A 21,607-nucleotide genomic window follows, 5' to 3' on the forward strand; every position below is an offset into this window, starting at 1 on the left:
TCCATCTTGTGTCCTTAGAGTCCTGTTCATTCAGACCATGCATGGGAGAATACTTTCACGTGAGGTAGGATTTTATAAGCAAAGCCTTGAAGTATATACATGTCTTTCATTCACATTCCATTGATCTGAAGTCAATCACATCATTATACCTCACTGGACTGGAGACCGGGAAATGTATTTTTAGTTGTGTGCCCAGGAATAAGAGAACAATATATAATGGTAAACACCAGCTGCCTCTGAGAACAAATTTTAGGTAGGCCACTTAACAATACCCTAGCCATACCCTCCAAATTTGTTAAAACTGCCCAGACAAAATATATTATTTATCATATATTAATAAATATAAACATAGATTCAGTATCTGAGGGGACATTAGAATTAGATTGATAATCCTTTTCTCAATTAAAAACAATCAACATGAAATATATTGAAAAGTTTTCACATAGTAAATGCATGACTTTAAAGCAATATATGACTTTGTTCATTATATGGATTCATATTTAAAGATTAAAAGGAAAAACAATTTCAGAACAGATTTAAGAGAAACAACTCTAGGGAAAATGGTTTTTTAAAATTGACTTTAAAAAAAAATTAACTTTTCATTATTTAATGCCCGGTTACCTGGTTGGAGGATCCAAGAATACTTGATTTTCACCATATTTGCTCTAATGCCTCTAGTAGGCATTTATTAATTCTACCTGCCTCTCCTGGAAAAGAGAAGTGACAGAAATATCAAGCATCTAACATAGTTTTTAAAAAGTCTAAAAATTTTTGTTGAAGATCTATGTAAGAGAGAAAGCATGAGCTGGAGGGCAGAGGGAGAGAGAAAGGAATCCTCAAGCAGACTCTCTGCTGAGGGTAGAGCCTGCTGTGGGACTCAATTCCAGGATCACAGTGTATCTTACTGTTTATAACTCAGGGTTTAGGTAGAGATTTTATATCTCTTGGAGTCTCCCCTGAAGTGGAGAGGATCATAGGAGAGGGAGTAAAATCATGCACTAAGAAAATTATTGGAAAAATATTAGATGGAGTAAGAGAATAAACATGCTAAGCATTTCAAATGTATTAATCCATTGAATAATTGATGCTCAACCAATTTATCTAAAAAACATAAGGTAGCTACACTTTCAGTGAGCATAATATACATATAGAGATGTTGAATTACTATGTTATACATCTGAAAGCACTGTAACATTGTAGGTCAACTATACTCAAAGAAAAAAATTTAATTATATGAAAGAAAATAATAGTAGTAGTAATTCAGTAAGAGGAATATGGTTAAAATATTATATTTAAAAAAATAAACTGCATGCCTGCCACTGTGTTAAAATCTGATTATACACAGATATATGAAACACTGCCTCTGACTTCAAGGACTCACAGTCTAGTAAGCAAAACAAACAAGTAAACAAATAACTGTCAGACACCACGAATACTTCTAAAGCTTATGAAGTTTGTATGCCTGTCCCCATTTCACAGAAAGAAAATTATTATTGCCCAAAGAAGAGAATCTTACTGAATTAAAGGTGGTCCCAGAAGGGGTAGACGCAAAAATAGTCCAGTGCCTGGAAACTAATAGGTTCTCAGTAAATATCTATTTATGACACCTTCTACCTTGTGCTTATTATGAGGGTCAGTGTTGCCTATCACTTATGGGAGTGGAAAAGGATTTATAGGATTATATTTCAGTTTTTCCACTTACAAATTACACGTTCTTTTTTTTTTTTAAAGTTTTTTTTGGTTGTTTGTTTGTTTGTTTATTTGACAGGCAAAGATCACAAGTAGGCAGAGAGGCAGGCGGAGAGAGAGGAAGGGAAGCAGGCTCCCCGCTGAGTGGAGAGCCCGATGCGATGGAGGCTAGAATCCCGGGATCATGACCTGAGCCGAAAGCAGATGCTTTAACCCACTGAGCCACCCAGGCGCCCCACAAATTACACATTCTGATTCTACAGAATATAGTCAGAAAATTTAACAACCTATAGAGCATGGACATTAATCAAACAGAATGGATAAAGGCAGAGCACTTAAGCAGAATCCTGAAGCTCCCATCTTATGACAAGCAATATGCCTTTATTTGTTGGACAGTAGGGATCACTAGCCTCTGGGAGGTGGGGGTGTGCACAGACATGGGAGACTAGGGTATTGGTGGGTAATTTGGGAGGTTTCAGGTAACATCTATTTGCTAACTTATAGATATATGTTCAAATATTTTAACAACTGGTTTGGCCATTCTTATTTGTAGGGGTGAATGTCAACCTAAGAATAGGTATGTTCCTCAGAAAAAAATAAATGAAACTTTAAGTTAGAAGAGTCAAACTTATTGTGAAATTTGATGTACATTAAACTAAACTAGATTTTTTTTTGGACTCTGGATGATTTTATGATTCTTAGAATTATTTAAAAACTAAAGATTAGCCACATTTAGATATTAATTAAAAACAACATGGTAGATCTCAAACTTCCACTCATGTATTGTCCTGTTTTGAATGTCCGCAATATGTTAGGCCTAGAGAAGATGGGGAAGAATGTGGTAAAAAACAACTGTTACGCTGAAAATAAATAAAAAATTAAAAAAAAAAAAAAAATAAAAATATTCCAATCATAAAAAGTGCAGGGGATAATAAAATAAACCTTTTTTTTTGCAACCACAAAAAAAAAAAAAAAAAAAAAAAAAAAAAAAAAAAAAAAAAAAAAACAACTACCATTTCTGACCACAAAGGATTTTAAATATAACAAAGATGCAAGAATGTGCATACATATCTGAGAAGTCAAATAATATTAGAAGACTTAAATGAAAATTTAACATAAAAATATTATAAAGAAATATTATTTCTGCCCTAAAAAGATGTGTATAGTTTTTGACTTGTCTAAGCATAGATGTGAGATTTTTGGCAACAGGAGTAGTTAAAGAAAACCTACTGATCAATGTGAGTCTTGCACTCATCCCAGAAAGAAAAGCTATAGTTGAAACTACAGAAGTGTGTGTTTTTTTTTTAAATTTCTTGTCAGTGTTCCAGAATTCATTATTTATGCACCATACCAAGTGCTCCATGCAATACATGCCCTCCTTAATATCCCCTACCAAGCTCACCCAACCCCCCACCACCCTCCCTTCCAAAACCCTCAGTTTGTTTCTCAGAGTCCACAGTCTCTCATGGTTTGTCTCCCCCCTCCAATTTCCCCCAACTCACTTCTTCTCTCCATCTCCCAATGTCCTCCATGTTATTCCTTATATACAGAGCTTTTAAAACAGGTGGACAATGTGGAAATTTCATAATTTGGAGCCACCTGAGTAGACCGTTATAACTAAAGTGGTAGCATTAGTAATTAGGGATAGTACATAAAAAAGTTAGGACAAAATAAAAATAGGACCAGATAATGGAGCTTATCTAAGGAGTATGCTCCTTATCTATCTTAGGAGTATGCTCCTTATCTATCTCCTTACCTATCTAAAGAGAATGCTTGCTTATCTAAGAAGTATGGAGCACTGACTATCCAGAAATTCTTTGAGGCTTTTGAGCAAAAGCATAACTATAATTAAAAAGTATATCCCCGGGGCGCCTGGGTGGCTCAGTGGGTTAAAGCCTCTGCCTTCGGCTCAGGTCGTGATCTCAGGGTCCTGGGATCGAGCCCCACATTGGGCTCTCTGCTCAGCGGGGACCCTGCTTCCCTTCCTCTCTCTCTCTGCCTGCCTCTCTACCTACTTGTGATCTCTGTCAAATAAATAAAATCTTAAAAAAAAAAAAAAAGTGTATCCCCAAATTACTAATGTTCACTTGCCAGGAGTGGCTCACAATTTCATTGTGCTTGGTCTAAAAGTCAAAAGGTATTATCATAATCTAAATTAAACTAAATTTCTTCTATTGCATTATTTTATACATAATATTTCTGGGAAATAGGTATACCATATGAACAATACTTTCCCCATTTTATAGAAGTAAAACATATATATGTGTGGGTGTATATGTATAGAGAGAGACACAGAGAGAGATTAAAAGATTGAAAGAGTTCTATAATACACATTTCAGTTGTAAAAGCACACAATTCAGTTATGAAAGAGCTTAGTCTAAAACCCAGGTTTCTACATACCAGCCCAGAGATCTCTTTCTTATACCCCAAATTGTGAGGTTAAATTGTAAAAATTGGATGCGGACTTAAAAATTCATTATTACTCTTGCTACTAGACCCAGAATCTTTAATTTTCTCTCCAACTGGCTCAGTGGGTAGTAAAAACTGGGAATAGAAAGTATAATAATTGTAACCACCATTTCTAACCACATATGCCACATGACTTCTTAGAAAGTTTCTCTGACCAAAAGTAAACATACCAACTATTTATTTAGAAGACAAGAGTTAGTGCCTTTATGTTTCTGAACATTTTTATGAGTAACAGAGTAGGAGAGTCCAAAAGCAAGGATAGAATATCTTGCATCCTGGAGAGACAGTTTTAGTTTATGAAAATATTCTGGAGAGGACTTTTCCCATCTTCCTGGACCCAAGAAATTAGAAGTGCTCCAAAGTTGGGATGATCCTTCTCTTCCCTCCAAGACTGACAGAGCATATTGGTCTTTGTGGCCATAAGAGCAAAGACACTTCCTCTGGGAGCCAGACAGGAAACTGAAAAGTTACCATGTAGCAAACTAGTATTTTGCTGGATTGGTGCCACTTAAACATACATTAATAGCTGCACCTGAGCCTTAAGGTTTATAGAGCCTTGACGAGGTATGCAGAGAAAAATAGTAATATAACTAAGTGACATAGGAGCCAGGGGGAAGAAAGAAAAAGAGAAGAAGAAGGAGAAGGAGGAGGAGAAGGAAGAGGAGGAGGAGGAGGAGGGGGAGGGGGAGGAACTAGAAAAGGCAACTTCTTTTTACAGGACTGTTAAAAATAACAGGACTGTTTAACAGGATAGCCTTATTTGAATAATAGCTTTGATGGTTAATTTTATGTGTCATCTTGACTGGGCCACAAGGTGCCCACATATTTGATCAAACATTATTCTGGTGTACCTATGAGGTTGTTTTTGGATGGGATTAACATTTAGATCAATAAACTGAGTGAACCAGATTGCCCTCCCTCATGTGGGTGGACATCATCCAATCAGTTGAAGGCCTGACTGGCACAAAAGACTAATCTTCCCTCTCCTGAGTAAGAGAAGTTTCCTCTTCCCTGAATACCTTCAAACTGGGGTGACTTTTTTATGCTTTTAGACTAGAAATAAAATATTGTCTCTTCCTGGGTTTTAAGCCTGTCAGCCTTCAGACTTGAAACTATACCATCAGATCTCCTGGTTTTGTACCTGTGTGGGGTGGGGGGGGGCGGTATTTTGTATCTGTATACATCCCATAGTTTCTGGTTTTTTGGAGAACCAGGATCAATACAATAAATAGCACATGTGAAAAAAAAAAAAAGAAGAAGAAACTAAAATGCACAATTCCTTTCCAACTGAGTTGGAAAGGATGTGACTGTTGAGAACTTAGTGGCCTCAATTACTGATCAAAAGGGTGAAACATATCAAAACTACAGTGAACAATACAAAAAGAAGCAAATTATGAGGGAAAGGATAAAAATATTAGAGGATGTGTCTGTGAGACTTGATATGCCAAAAGTGAAAGTTGGAGAAAGAGAAAAAAACAGCAATAGAAGAGAGACACTAATTTCATAAATAAGTAAAATAAAATGACACTGACTTGAAGAAAGGCTTGTGTTGGAAAACTGTGAGAGCTCAATGCATTCTAGGAACATCTAAGAAGAAAAGTCATATATATAGACATATGCTTGTAAAATTCCAAGAGTCTAAAATTTAAGAAAAAAATGCCTTAAAAGCTTTAAGACAGAATGTCTGAATAATTCACAAAGGAAGAAGAATCCAATTAGAATCGGGCCTTTTATATCCAATATGGGAAGCTACACAGTGGCAATACTTTCTACAGGCTGCTCAGAGAAAAGAACTGTAACTTAAGAGTCTTATATCTTGATGAAGTATCATGAACATGTTGGAATAAATATATTCAACCTTGAGAAAAAGACCAAGACCAAAAAATAAAACAACAGAGACATCAAGATAGTTGAAAATTTAAAAAAGGAAAAATGATAAGCAAAATATTTTAAAGGAGAATATAATAATAATCTGGTACTAAATACTACATAATTTCAACAAAACAGAGAGAGTTGATTGGAGATGAGAAAAGGTGAGGTAATATCATCCTAAAGTTCTCATCTGGGTCAGACTAGAATGAGGAAGAAAACACATTTTAAAACTTCTATTGGGGTGGAGAAGAAGGAGTAAAAAATATCTTTTTCCTTGTCTTTGCATAAAATTAGAGAAAACTAATTTGATTAAGGGTGTTGAAAAAGGAAGGTGCACACCAATGAATTGGGAATATTTGATTAAGTCAGCAGAAATAAGAGAGGAAAATAAATAATAAACACAAAGCATAAGGGAAGAAAAAATCAATTATACTAGTTGTTAGTTCTAATTAAGAATGAACATACTGGTCAATACTCTCAGGTACCCTCCGTCTTTGGGAGCTTTGTACTCTATCACTTCAATAAACCTTGCTTTGCTGCCCCAAAAATTAATTAGTTAATTAATTATTTTTTTAAAAAAGGAATGAATATACTTGTGCATACCAAACAACATATCAGCTAAATATATAAAGCAAAACCATCAGAATGTATGAAGTGGATACAAATATAATTATAGTGAGAGAAATATATATATATTTATATATTATTTATATATATTATTTATATATTTTATATATATATATATATATATATATAAAATCTTCAGAATTAGCCATGAGAAAATGATAAGGACATAGGGAAATTATGTATTCAACAACTCAAATTCATATATAGATCAAAAATTTTAATTACTCAAAAAGCAAAGATAGATTTGTTAGCATGTCCAAAACAAAAAGTTACCTCAATTAGTGATCATAGATCACTAATTGGCCATAGATAAAAACCTTAGTAATCTTAAATCAAAGTGGAGAATTGTATTGCCATATTTTTGGGTCCTAACACAGTAAAATTATGAATGAATAATAAAGAAGTGATCTAAAAGCTTAACTACTAGGAAGTAGAAAAAGGCTCCTAAATACCTTTTGTTTAAAAGAGAAAATGAGGGGCACCTGGATGGCTCAGTGGGTTAAAGCCTCTGCCTTTGGCTCAGGTCATGATCCCAGGGTCCTGGGATCAAGTCCCCATGGGGCTCTCTGCTAAGCAGGGAGCCTGCTTCCTCCTCTCTCTGCCTGCCTCTCTGCCTGCTTGTGATCTCTGTCTGTCAAATGGATGGATAAAATCTTTAAAAAATAAATAAATAAAATAAAAGAGAAAATGAAATTATGGAATGAAAATGAGATCACTTTATTTATTTATTATTTATTTTTAATTTTTAGAGATTACGTTAGACCTATGGGATACAGTGAAATCTAGGCTCAGGAAAATTTGAAGCTATAAATGCATTAATTAGTAAAGAAAGTAAAATAAAGGGACTTTTCAATCAAATGGATTTAATCAAATGGAGTTATGAATGCAAAAATAAAACCAAAAATAAAGCTGGAGAGCAGTGGTAAACATAAAAGCTGAAAAAAATACAACATGAAATAGCAAGAATGGATAAATGTACTCAAGAGCATTTCTTCAATAAAGCTTGTAAACTCATTCAGAATTGAATTAAGAGAAACAAAGAGCTATTAAAATCAAAACTGGAAGTGAAAAATAGAAACATGATCATAGATAATAAAAGAATTCTAGGAGAATATATATATATAAATACACACACACACACACACACACACACACACACATACACACCTCTGTGGTAACAAGCTTGAAAATCTAGAGAAATGAATGATTTTTTTATAATCACTATTGAAGAAGTTTAATCAAAGAAGTAGAAAACCTGAGTAGATTAATTGGATAGGATAGACTGAAAAGCTCTTTAAAGGTCCTCCAATGGAAGCCCCAAGTTCTAGTGAACAGGGGACACTGCACTTCAGGGAACTACAGGACCTCTTCTTCATAAGGCCACTACTCTCAAGAGCAGGAGATGTAGCTGACTCTACACACACAAAAAAAAAACAGATCCAGAGAGTTAGACAAAATGAGGAGACTGAGAAATCTGTCCCAAGTTAAGGGCCAGGACAAAAATCACAAGAAAGGAGCTAACCAAAATGGAGATGAGTAATATGCCTGGTAGAGAATTTAAAGTAATGGTAATAGAGATACTCACTGGAGTTGAGAAAAGAGTGGAGGACTTCAGTAAGATCCTCAACAAAAAGATAGAAAGCTTTAAGAAATCAGAGATGAATAACTCAGTAACTGAAATTGAGAATACACTAGATGGAATAAATAGTAGGCAGTAGGGAAAAAAAGGGAGAGAAAGAGAAAAGAATCCAAGCATATCACCAAAGAAAATCAGCCAACAGCAAAAGAGAAGAGCAAGAGAAGAAAGAAATAGAGAAAAACTACAAAAACAATGATAAAACAAGTAACAAAATAGCAATAGTTACATATCTAACAATAATTACTTTGAATGTAAGTGCACTAGTTGCTCCAATCAAAATACATAGGGTGACAGTCATTTTGGGTCATTTCAGACTTAATGACACATGCAGATTGAAAGTGAAGGAATGGAAAAACATTTCTCATGAAAATGGAAGCAAAAAGAAAGCCATGGTAGCAACACTTATACTGACAAAATATACTTTAAAAGAAGATTGTAACAAGAGACTAAGAAGGACACTATAAGGGACACCTGGGTGACTCAGTCATTTAAGCGTCCAACACTTGATTTCAGCTCAGGTCATGATCTCAGGGTTGTGAGATCAAGCCCTGCATCAGGCTCTGTGCTGGATGTGGAGCCTGCTTGGGATTCTCTCTTTCTCTCTCTTCCTCTCTCTTCCTCTGCCCCTAACTCACTGCTAATGCTCTCTCTCTCCCCGACCAAAAAAAAAAAAAAAAAAAAGACACTATAAAATCATAAAGGGAAGAATACTTCAAGAAGATATAACAATTATAAATATGTACCAAACATGGAAGCACCCAAATGATAAAGTAGCTTTTAATTAATGTAAAGGAAGTATTTGCTAGTAATACAATAATAGTAGGGGAGTTTAACACCCACTTCCGCCAATGGATAGATCATCCAAAGAGAGAATCAACAAGGAAACAGTGACTTTGAATGACACATTGGAGCAGATAGATCTAACAGATATATTCAGAACATTCCATCCTAAAACAGCAGAATACACATTCTTTTCAAATACACATGGAACATCTCCAGAATAGAAAACCCATACCTAACATCATATCCAATGGTGAAAAACTGATAGCTTTTCTTCTAAGATCAGGAAGAGGACAAGGATGATTACTCTCACCACTGTTATTACAGCATATTATTGAAAGTCCTAGCTATAGCAGTCAGACGAGAAAAAGAAATAAAAGCATCCAAATTGGTAAGGAAGAAGTAAAACTGTCACTATCTGCAGATGACATGATGCTGTATATACGGAAGATCCCAAAGTCTCCACCAAAACATTGCTAGAGCTGATAAATGAATTCAGTAAGGTCACAGGACACTAAATCAATATATAGAAATCAATTGCATTTCTGTACACTAATGATGAAACAACACAAAGAGAAATTAAGAAAACAGTCCCATTTATAATTGCATCAAAAATAATAAAATACTCAGGAATGAACTTAAGCTCAGCCAAAAAAAATATAAAACATTGTTGAAAGAAATTGAAGATGACACAAATTGAAAGATACTCCATGCTCATGGATTGGAAAAAAAAAATGTTGTTAAAATATCCATACCCTCCACGCAGTCTACAGATTTAATGCAGTCCCTATCAAAACACCAACAGCATTTTTCACAGAATTCAAATAATCCTAAAATTGGAATGGAAGACAAGCTGAATAGCCAAAGCAATCTTGAAAAAGAACGAAACTGGAGGTATTAGAATTCCAGGTTTCAAGATATACTATCAAGCTGTAGTAATCAAAACAGCATGGTACTGGCACAAAATCAGACACATAGATCAATAGAACAGAATAGAGAACCCCAAAAAACCCATGGTTATATGATCAATTCATCTTTGACAAATGAGACAAGAATATGTGATGGGAAAAAATCTCTTCGGGGTGCCTGGGTGGCTCAGTGGGTTAAAGCCTCTGCCTTTGGCTTAGGTCATGATCCCAGGGTCCTGGGATTGAGCCCCACATTGGGCTCTCTGCTCAGCGGGGAGCCTGCTTCCCCCCCCCCCTCTCTGCCTGCCTCTCTGCCTACTTGTGATCTCTGTCTGTCAAATAAATAATTAAAATCTTGAAAAAAATCTCTTCAACAAATAGTGTTGGGAAAACTTGGATAGTCACCTGTAAAAGAATGAAATAGGACCACTTTCGCACATCATACACAATAGTAAACTCAAAATGGATTACAGACCTAAACATGAGACCTGAAATGATAAAAATCCTGGAACACAGCACAGGGAGTAATTTCTCTGAAATTGGCCATAGTAACATCTTTCTGTATATGCAAGGGAAACAAAAGCAAAGATTGGGACTACATCAAAATAAAAAGTTTCTGTACAACAAAGGAAAAAATCAACAAAACTAAAATGGAACCTACTGAATGAGAGAAGATATTTACAAATGACATATCTGATAAAGGGTTAGTATCCAAAATATATAGAGAACTTATACAACTCAACACACACGTACAGAAACAAATAATCCAATTAAAAAATGGGCGAAGACATGAACAGACATTTTTCCAAAGAAAAAAATGCAGATGGCCAACAGACACATGAGAAGATGCTTACCACTCGCTATCAGGGAAATGCAAGTCAAAACCACAATGAGATATCACCTAACATCTGTCATAATGGCAACAATTTTTTTAAAAAGTAGAAACAAGTGTTGGTGAGGATGTGGAGAAAAAGGAATTGTGCATTGTTGATGGAATGCAGATTGAAATGGTCACTGGGGAAGACAGTATGGAAGTTCCTCAAAAAGTTAAAAATAGAATTACTATATGATCCAGTAATTCCTGCCACTGGGTATTTACCCAAAGAATAAAAAAACACTAATTCAAAAGGATATATGCACCCCTATATTTACTGTAGCATTATTTACAGTAGCCAAACTATGGAAGCAGCCCAAGTGCCCATCAACTGTTGGATGGATGAAGATGTGGGATATATATGCAATGGAATTATTCAGCCACAAAAAAAGAATATCTTGTCATTCACAACAACATGGATGGTACTAGAGAGTATTGTGCTAAGTGAAATAAGTCAGTCAGAGAAAGACAAATACCATATGATTTCACTCATATGTGGTATTTAGGAAACAGAACAAATGAACAAAGAAAAACAGACAAATCAAAATTCAGACTCTTAAATATAAAGAACAAACTTATCGTTACCAGAGGGGAGGTGGGAAGGGGATGGGAGAAATAAGTGATGGGGATTAAGAATACACTTATCAGATGAGAAGGGGCATGTTCAGGGTGGTATGGCTGTGGACAAGAGTACACCTATCATGATGAGCACTGAGAAATGTATGGAATTCTTGAATCACTATATTGTACACCTGAAATAATATAAATAATATAGCACTGTATGTTAACTATACTGGAATTAAAATTAAAAACTTTAATAAATAAATAAATAAAAATACAAATATAAAAAGAAATGTGTAAAAGATAAAGATGTGTTGAAACCTGGGTGTTGTGTATCCAATGCTATTTCATCTCAGTGGTAGTGGGAGGGACAGATTCAGAGGCCTGATGAGCCATAGGTAACAGTCGACCATAACTTTGTTTTGCTTTGTAGTCCTCTAATAGCTTGAAAGAAACACTGAATTTGCAACAGAAACATTTGTTCTGTGAATTACTCATGCTTTCTTTTAGTTAGAAAAACAAGCTATATAAAATTGAATTGCTGAGAAAACCTTAATATAAGTGAAAGGAAAACATAGGCGCCCTAAGACTATTATAGCCAATGGTCAAATAACAAGATTATTTGAAATTGAAAGGTATTAGTTTTTGTGGTACAGTAATTTAGAATATTTAGGTATTTAGAAGATACCCTTCCCCTTCCATTATGTTTAGAATTGGAAAATGTGAGATATAAAGATCATTTTGGAAAAGCCTGCATGAAACTTTAAAGTTTAGTTGTAAATACTTGAGAAGTGGGCTCAGGACGATGATTATGCCCTCAGTTAATTTGGACAAATTCAGGAGAAAAAAAATTAATCAAACCATAATTAAATCTTAAACTTTTCAGTTTAATATATTGGTTTTATACATTTATGTTGTAAATTCCATGTAGCAATGGATAATTTGTTTTCTTTCTCCCTGATAGGATTCATTATTGATTTTAGGACTTAAATTAGATTAAAGAATAAGTACAAACATAATTGTTCCACCTTGAGAAGAATGACAAGTATTGCAAAGGATTTTTTTAATGTATACTACAAGTGATCATAATTCTTCTTTCTAATAAAGAAAAACAATAACAATGATAGTAATTGTTATAAGTAGTAGTACATATGAATAATGCAGAGTTAGGTTAAACACAATTTAGTGATCTTTGTTTTATACAGCATTTGTGAAGTTGATTTTTGCTTCCAATAAGCATGTGTCCTGTTTTTAAACATTAGACAAATTGCTTCTAATTTTAATGATGATCAGAGGAAATTAATGAGAATCATTTGATTTTGTATGTCATGCAACCCATATTGGTTTTGTTTTGTTTTGAAATCTGATGTATTGTAGGAAATACAGTTGTTCAGTAACCTAAATTGTACTTTACACTGCTTAAGTGGGCTTAAGTGGGCTTAGGCAAAGGATGGAGCCGATGAGAAGGGGAGAGGAAAAGGAAATCCCAAAGGGGTATTTTGATATCTACAATGAAATAGCAGATTACTACGGCTTTACCAGCAAAAAGATAAGAATAAATGACAGCCAAGCCACATGGGTATCATCTGGGAGTGTTCTAGAAATGCAGGATCTCAGATACCATCCCAGACCAAATGAATCAGAATGTGCATTTTAACAAGATTATATGATTCTGATGGATATTTAGATTTTAGTAGCCCTGGTTAAAGTACCCCTCTCCCTCAGAATTTATAAATATTTTCTACATTCATGGTATTTTGCTAGATAGGGAATTCTATTCAGTTTAGAGCCTAATAGCCCGGTGCTTGTATTTAGATAAAAGGTTTTAAGTCTTAAACTACTAAAACACAGGCTTCTATGTAATCTAAGGCATTATTGAGTAAAAGGGAGAGATGTATGCATCAGGACCTCTATTTCCTCTAAAATTGAGCCATAGAAGCAATGACTATTCCATATATAAGTAAGCCAATTTCTTCAGTAATATAGAACAAAGTAATTTAAACTTGTTGGATCTTAGATTTAGCTTATTTTTAGAAGTTCTGGCCATAAAAGTCATTATACAATTTTGAATGGATCTTATGGGGGATGTCAGTTTTTACAGATACCTATCTCCCAAGAACGAATGCTCCATCTGCCCAATGGGAGAGGGCAGTCTTCTGAAATTCTGGCTCCTTTGGCTAAAAAGAATATTTGTGGCAGTACTGTGTTTATTTAGACTGTCTGAGGTTACTCCACTAGTTATTTGTTTTAAACTCACGACAGAAAAGATGAATTTTAAGGAAAAATTTTAAATTATGCATATATGGGTTTGTGAATTAAGTATTCCATTATCATTGCCTGAGGACATTTGAAGAATTGTTGATATGTTTCAAGGGTATAACAATCACTAAATGCAGGACAATAGAGGATTTATTAAGCTAAATATTCTAGACAAATATTAGCAGATTGAATTATGTTATTGTGAGCCAGACATCTGACAACTTGAAATCTATTGATGCAATTTGTGGTTATATTAAATAGTTAGTTTTATTTAAATGAGAACTGTATCCACTAAAATTCCATCTATGTGTAGTGTATATGATGTTGCTTAAGGTGTTGCTCTTAACAGTGCAATTTAAGCAATTTTTTTCAACATTTTGGTTTAATATTTTTCTAAGGAATATCTACTCTCTATTAAAAATCTTTCTACTTGACTAATATTCTAAATTTAATGAAATAAAGTGTCAGTAAGTTTTGTAAAAAGCAGTATTTTCTAATGCAAATGCTGTCCATCTAAACAACTCCAGGAATAGGTATTTAATTGAATAAGTTTGTTTTATTACTTGATGCAATAAGAAAAGATGCACACCATGGAATCATGGGGTGTCTCAGTAAGAAGGTTGTTATGGACTGAATATGTCCCCCAGCCAAATTCTTGAGTGGAAATCCCAACCCCCAACGCGATGGTATTTGAAGATGAGTCCTTTAGGAGGTAATTAAGGTTAGGTGAGGTCATGAGGATGTGGTCCTCATGGTGAGATTAATTCCCTTTTAAGAAGAATCACAGGTACTAGGTGGCTCATCGGTTGAGGATCTGAGTCTTGATCTCAGCTCAGGTTTTGGTCTCGGGATCATGAGTTCAAGCCCTACATTGGGCTCTGCATTGGACAGGGAGGGTACACTAAAAAGAGAGAGAGAGAGAGAGACCAGAAGGCTTGTTCTCTCTCTCCACTATGTTATCTGCAAGTGAGAGAGTTCTCACTAGAAACTAACCATGCTGACACCCTGTTCTTAGACTGTTAGCCTCCAGAACATAAGGAAATAAATTACAGTTGTTTAAGTTACCCAGTGTATGGTATTTTGTTATGGTAACCACAGCAGAATAATACAAGGGTATTGAAAAGAATCTATCTATAGCATTTTGGCTTTGATTTGGGTGATTTGAGGGGGGAATCTAAAAAAGCAGGTTTGCTCTACCTAGGGTACTGCCAAAAAGTGGGGACAATTCCATAACTGATTTTCTCAATAAGTGGGTAGGGCAGACAAAAGAGTGGATAAAGCTATAATTGGTACAGAAGCAGCAATTATTCAAATTAACCAGGGGAGGGATGTTTTGGTATTTTGTGGGTGGCACAGTGACCTTGATTTTGTTTATGCTTGGATTGAATTATAAAGTGACATTACAAATCAGAGAAAGACAATTATCATAGGATCTCACTGATATGTGGAATTTAAGAAACAAAACAGAGAATCATAAGGGAAGAGAGGAAAAAATAAAACAAGATAAAACGAGAGAGGAAGATAAACTGCAGGAGACTCTTTTTTTTTTTTTAAAGATTTTATTTATTTATTTGTCAGAAAGAGATAGAGAGAGAGAGAGAGCACTGGCAGACAGAGGCAGAGGGAGAAGCAGGCTTCCTGCCGAGCAAGGAGCCCGATGTGGGACTCAATCCCAGGACGCTGGGATCATGACCTGAGCCGATGGCAGCTGCTTAACCAACTGAGCCACCCAGGCGTCCCTGCAAGAGACTCTTAATCATAGGAAACAAATGGTTGCTGGAGGGGAGGGAAGTGGGAGGGATGGGATAACTGGGTGATAGACATTAAGGAGAGCACGTGATGTAATGAGCACTGGGTATTATATAAGACTGATAAATCACTGACCTCTACCTCTGAAACCAATAATACATTCTATATTAATTAATTGAATTTAAATTTTAAAAAATGGAAAAAAAATAAAGTGACATCATTTTGTCTCACACTCTCATGATCTCAGAGTGACCTTGTCTGATACTGGTATCATGAGAGTTTTTTAATGTCCAGCAGGGAAATACATGGCTTAGCTGTGAACACAGAGCTAGCTTCTTAACAACAGTGAAGCTGAGCTGTATATGCCAAGCAAGGTCCCTGATTCTGATTCCCAGTTTCTTCTTTTTTACTAATCAGAAAGTTGACTTCTAGATGTTTTAGAAGATTTATTTCTTCCAATAATATACTCTTTTTAAAAAGATATTTTTAAATTTAGGGTTTTTATTCAATAAGCAAATATTAAATACATAATGAGATCATCTTATAAATCTTTAATTTCTTTCTTATGAAAGAAAGCTTAAATAACATCTAAATCAATGACTCATTTAATGCTGGCATCCTCTTTGACATAGCTGCCTAGGAGTTTCCCAGACTATACTGGAATATTTCCAATATATGGAAATACTTGACTACCTGACACAGTGCATTCCAGATATCAGACGTTGAGCTACTCCTTGATTCCTTAAATCTTCTATCCATTGGCTGTTCTTGTACCCCTTCAAGCAATAGAGAACAAAACTGATGTTATTTATAGGGAAAGTATTCTAATTAACACAAAGAAACCTACTCAAACTAGTTCAAGTTGAGAAAGAGAAGTCTTTTTGAAAGGCTACAACATGCCATCTCAAAGACATTGATTAAAAAAAAATTGTCATTGCATTAGGCAAATTAAGCCTCTTCCTCACATCTTCCATATATTCATATCATCCCTTTTTTCTGTTTCCCACTTTCTCATTTGTTTATTCTTGCCCATCATCTCTTTCTGTTTCTCCTTTCACTCATAACTTCAGCCAGCAGATCACTTTAGCTTATCCTGGTACCAGTTTGGAAGAAACTGACATCCTCAATCTATAGTATATTTTATCTTAAGGTATTATGAACATCTAACTGACTCAGTCTTGGGCCAGTTCAATTTTGAGGTGAGGGAATCCACTTGAATCATTTCAGCCAATGAATTTCCTTTCTTTTGGTCTGATGGTCAGGCTCATATAATCATTTTCTTCATTCAAACTTGTAGTCAAAGGTCAGCCTTGTATTAATTACAGACCTTAAGGCAAGGTTCAAATAATTATTTGGAAATATACCAGATTAGGGTAAAAGCTATGGAAATACAATTCAGAAAATGAAATGCAAATAGTTCCTTAAATATCTGAAAATGCTTAACTTACTCATGATATAAATGTAAATGAAATGATACTGTAGTGCTATTTTTCACCTCTAGAATTATTAAGAATTAAAATGCTAGATATATTCTATAATATGCTTTGTTAGCGAGGCTGTGAGGAAACAGACCTTTTCATACATTGCTGGTAGGAATGTATATTAGTACAGTTTCTATGGAGACTAATTTGGCAAAATGTATTCAATTTTCATCAATAGGAACTGAATAAGCACATTAAGACACTCATAAAATGAAAAACTCTGTAAAAAAATAATAAGGAAACTCTTTATATACTGAAATGGAAAGATTTATGAGAAGTATTGCTAAGTGAAAAAAATCCAGCTGCAAAACAGTATATATAGTAACATGCCATTTATATAAAATCAAGGAGTGGACAAATAACTTTATATGTTTATATATATATATATATATACATATTACATTAAAATTTCTGAAAGAACATATAAGGACTAAAAATTAGTAAGGAGATATAGAAGATAAAAGTAGGCAAGAAGATTTTCATTTCTTTGTACTTTTGTATTTGAACTATATGAATATATAACTCATTCAAAAATTAGCTAAAAATAATTTTGGGATAGAATAAATAGGATTTCTGGTCACTACAAAACATGCACCTGTTTTAATGTTGTATCTCCCCATATTCCTTCATATAAAATACAGAACAATAAAAGAACAAACAAACCTGTGCATAACTACACTCCAAGCATAGCTAGAAGACAGAAAACATTCAAACTTCAAATTACCTTTTTTATATGTATATATAAAAATTCAAGTGAGCTGTCTTTCATGTTCTTCCTGTAAGTCTGCATGTCTTCATGGTGATCAGTAAAGGAAAAACTGCTGGAAAGAGAGTAGAAGAGAGCTAGTGGTGGCCAAGGATTGATTTAAAGCCAATACCACACAGGAGAAGGTTCACCCTTAGGTTGAAATTATTGGAAAAGTATGCTGGTAGATCAGAGCACTGGCTGCAGGAAAGAGATTTAAAAGTCCACACAACTCCAGATGGCAGTCTTTGTAATATGTTGCTTCTGGGGGAGGGAAAAAAACCCAAAAAGAAAGGGGACAGGTACTTTTGATGATTGAATGGTGAAGTATAAAGGAAGCAAAAAAGAAATGTTAGGGTCTCTCATGATTCATCTCTCCCTCTGATTTCCTCCCTTCATTTTCCCCTTCCTTTTCCTAATGTCCTCCATGCTATTCCTTATGTTCCACATGTAAGTGAAACCATATGGTAATTGTCTTTCTTTGCTCGACTTATTTCACTTAGCATAATCCCCTTCAGTTCCATCCATGTTAATGCAAAAGTTGGGTATTCATCCTTTCTGGTGGCTGCATGATATTCCATTGTATATATGGATCACATCTTCTTTGTCTATTCATCTGTTTAAGGGCATCTTGGCTTCAACAGTTTGGCTATTGTGAACATTGCTGCTATGAACCATGAGATACTATGGACTCTTGGAAAGAAACTTAGGGTTTCAAAGAAGAGGTGGGTGGGAGATGGGTTAGCCCAGTGATGGGTATTAGGGAAGGCATGTATTGCAATGAGCACAGGGTATTATACACAAATAATGAATCATGGAACACTACATCAAAAACTAGTGAAGTACTGTATGGTGACTAACATAACATAATAAAAAAATAAAAAGAAATAAACATTTTGGAATGTTAGGGTCTTGCAATCCAAAAAATAATCTAAAACTAGAGGACACACAAACCCTCCCCCACCTCCCTCAGAAACCCCCATACAAAATCCATTAGATACCTCTGCTCTACTGCACTGACAGAAGAGGGCACCATTGAACTAAAAATTTTGTTTGCCACCACACATCCACAAAATGAATAAGACAAAAGTGAATAAATCTATTCAAGGCTGCTTGCTATTAGATAACAAAATCAGAATCAAAATATTTCATTTGATGAGAATTTGTCCCCAGATACATGAAGAAGATAAATTGTAGTAAAAGAACTCCAAATTGAATTTAGAATTCTAAACAAGCATTTACAGATATGAAAACATTAAAGACAGAAATGTACAAAAAGTTGTAAAAATCAAAAGAGATTGATGAAACTCAATTAAGACATAAAGAGAAAGAGAAAATGATCATAAATATGATCATAGCATACTCAAAGGTAAACAGACTCAAGTGAAATTTTTATGACACATTGACATAGGAAAACAAAAACGTAGGATAATGAAAAGTGATACAAAAAATAAAAAGGAACAGAGAGAAAGTGGTTGAAATGGAAGACAGGCAAAGAAAAATGTGTGTGTGTGTGTGTGTGTGTGTGTGTGTGTGTGTGTGTTGGAGTCCTTAAAGCAGAAAAAGAAAACAATGAAATGAAACGAATATTTAAAACTGCAATCCAAAAGATGTTCCAGTAACAAATGAAGATCTGAATTGACATCTTGAAATGTTCAGTGGTTACCTGAGAAAAAGGGCCTGGAATAGCCAGCTTTAAGACATATCCTAGTAAATTCTTAAAATTCAAGATCTAGAAAAAATTTTTCCTAAGTCCTTCTATCAAAAATATCAAATGACTTAGAAGGAGGGAAAAATAGACTGGAGTCAGACTTCTCCAAAACAACTTACAAAATAATAGAGCAATGGGTCAACACTATATAAACAAAACAAAAACAAGGAAGAAATTGTGAACCGAAGATTGTATTCAGATGTAAAGACAATAGAAGAACAGAATCTACTAGAGGATGGGTTTATCCAAATAAAGAGATGACTGAGAAAACTTTAGCAATGTGGTTTATGATAAACATTTAATATATATCATTGCACATCTAAGGCTAAAACAAGTATGGCTACAAGAATGGAAGAATAATTAGACATATTACAATTCTGAAAGTGTAGAAATGCTGTGAATAAAAAATGGGAGGATAAAAGAGAGTTAAAATTAAATAGGGAAGAAGTATAAGCTCTGGTAGTATTTTCTATACACGGGAGTTGAACATTAAATCCTGACAAATCTGGGAATAACAAACAACTAAAAAATAGGACTATTTTTTCTCTATATAGCAGATAAAGGGCTGATATCCCTAATGTAGGAGGAACCCTTAAAAATTAAGAGGAAAAAAAGGCCATATGTCTGATAGAAAAGTGGCTAAAAGGTAATTGACAATTTACAAAAAAAAAAAAAAAAAACAACACCCTTAATGAGAAACCATTTCTACCTCATTTGTAAGTAGAAAAGTATGAATTGAAAATACACAAAGATGCTATATTTTATTTTTCAGGCTGGCAAAATTAAAAAATATGACAACATATATATTGAGCGAGGCTGTGTGCAATCCAGCACTCTCACATATTGCTAGTGGGACAACTTCAAACATGCAAATCAGTACAAATTTTGGAGAAAGGGATTTGGCAATATCTAACAAAATTACTTATGCATCTATCTTTCAACCTACACAGCCCTTTATGGGAATCTATCCTGAATGTATACACCCAGTAATTAAAAAATATACACTGACAAGGTTATTCACTACAACATTGTTTATAATTACAAAATATCTGAAGCCACCTACAGGGGAGAGGTTGAACAAACTACGATATTTCTATCCAAAGGCATACCATGCAGCTGTGAAAAGAAAGAGGAAGATCTCTAAGCTGATACAGAATGATTGAAGTAAATGATTTTTTAAAAAGGAAAATATAAAAAACTGTCTGGAATTTACTGACTTGTATATAAGATATATATATAAGATATATAAGATTGTAAATAAGATATACATTGTATATAAGATAATAGAAAGATACATGTATTTGCTTAGTTGTGCAATGCAAAACGTAGGAAGCATAAACCAAAGACAGTTACCACCAGGGTGGTTAGGAACGGGTAGAAAAATATGGGAACCCTAGGAAAGGAGTAGAATGTATGGGTTAGGAGAGAGACAGTTCTCTAATTTGTATGTATTTGTATAGTTCTAAATTTCAGTACAAAGATGATATTTCACATTCTAAAATGAATGAATGAATGAACAAATGAATGAATGAAATCATCAAGGTTGGGAGAAAACCAAAATGTATCCAAGAGAAACAAATGAGCCTAATTGTATTCCAAATGAGTAATATAACTACACTCAGTGGAAATGAGGGGACTGATTAAAGGAAGTTTCATGCTCTGTATTTTGATTATATACCCTCAGGTTATATTAAAAAAAACCTGTAAATGAATATTGATTCTAATTAGTAAGTTTGTTTTTCACAGGGATATAGGTTATTGATTCTGAAATACTTAAAGAATATCCTGGTACTGAACAAAAAAGTAAATATATTGTGGATTAAGAGAGCCAGGTTTCCAATTGTCAGAGAAGCGAGTTACAGAAATGGAAAGGGAGTAGACTAGAATGAAGCTTTTTATTTTGGAATTGGAGGTGTCTTTGTAAATTCATGGTTTTAAAATATAATGATAACTATAGAAGTATATACGTTTAGATATTTTCTGTCTGTGTCCACTGAGATGACCTCAGCACAATGCACTTTAATACTCATAAGCATCCCTAGCACCCAGATACTGGTTTCTAAATATCAGTCTTCACTAAAAAGAACCAAGGTTCATTAGAAAAATAACTGATTCAAGATCTAGTGTAGCAAAAGTTCGAGTTGAAATTAGAATATCTATTATGTGGGTGCCAGTAGGTAAGGAAGTATTCAAATGGTGATGGAGACATAGCAAAAGGGCACAGAAAGTAGTTTGAAGGGCTC

The sequence above is a fragment of the Martes martes genome (genome assembly GCF_963455335.1).
Source record: "Martes martes genome assembly, contig: scaffold_127, whole genome shotgun sequence".
Taxonomy (NCBI): domain Eukaryota; kingdom Metazoa; phylum Chordata; class Mammalia; order Carnivora; family Mustelidae; genus Martes; species Martes martes.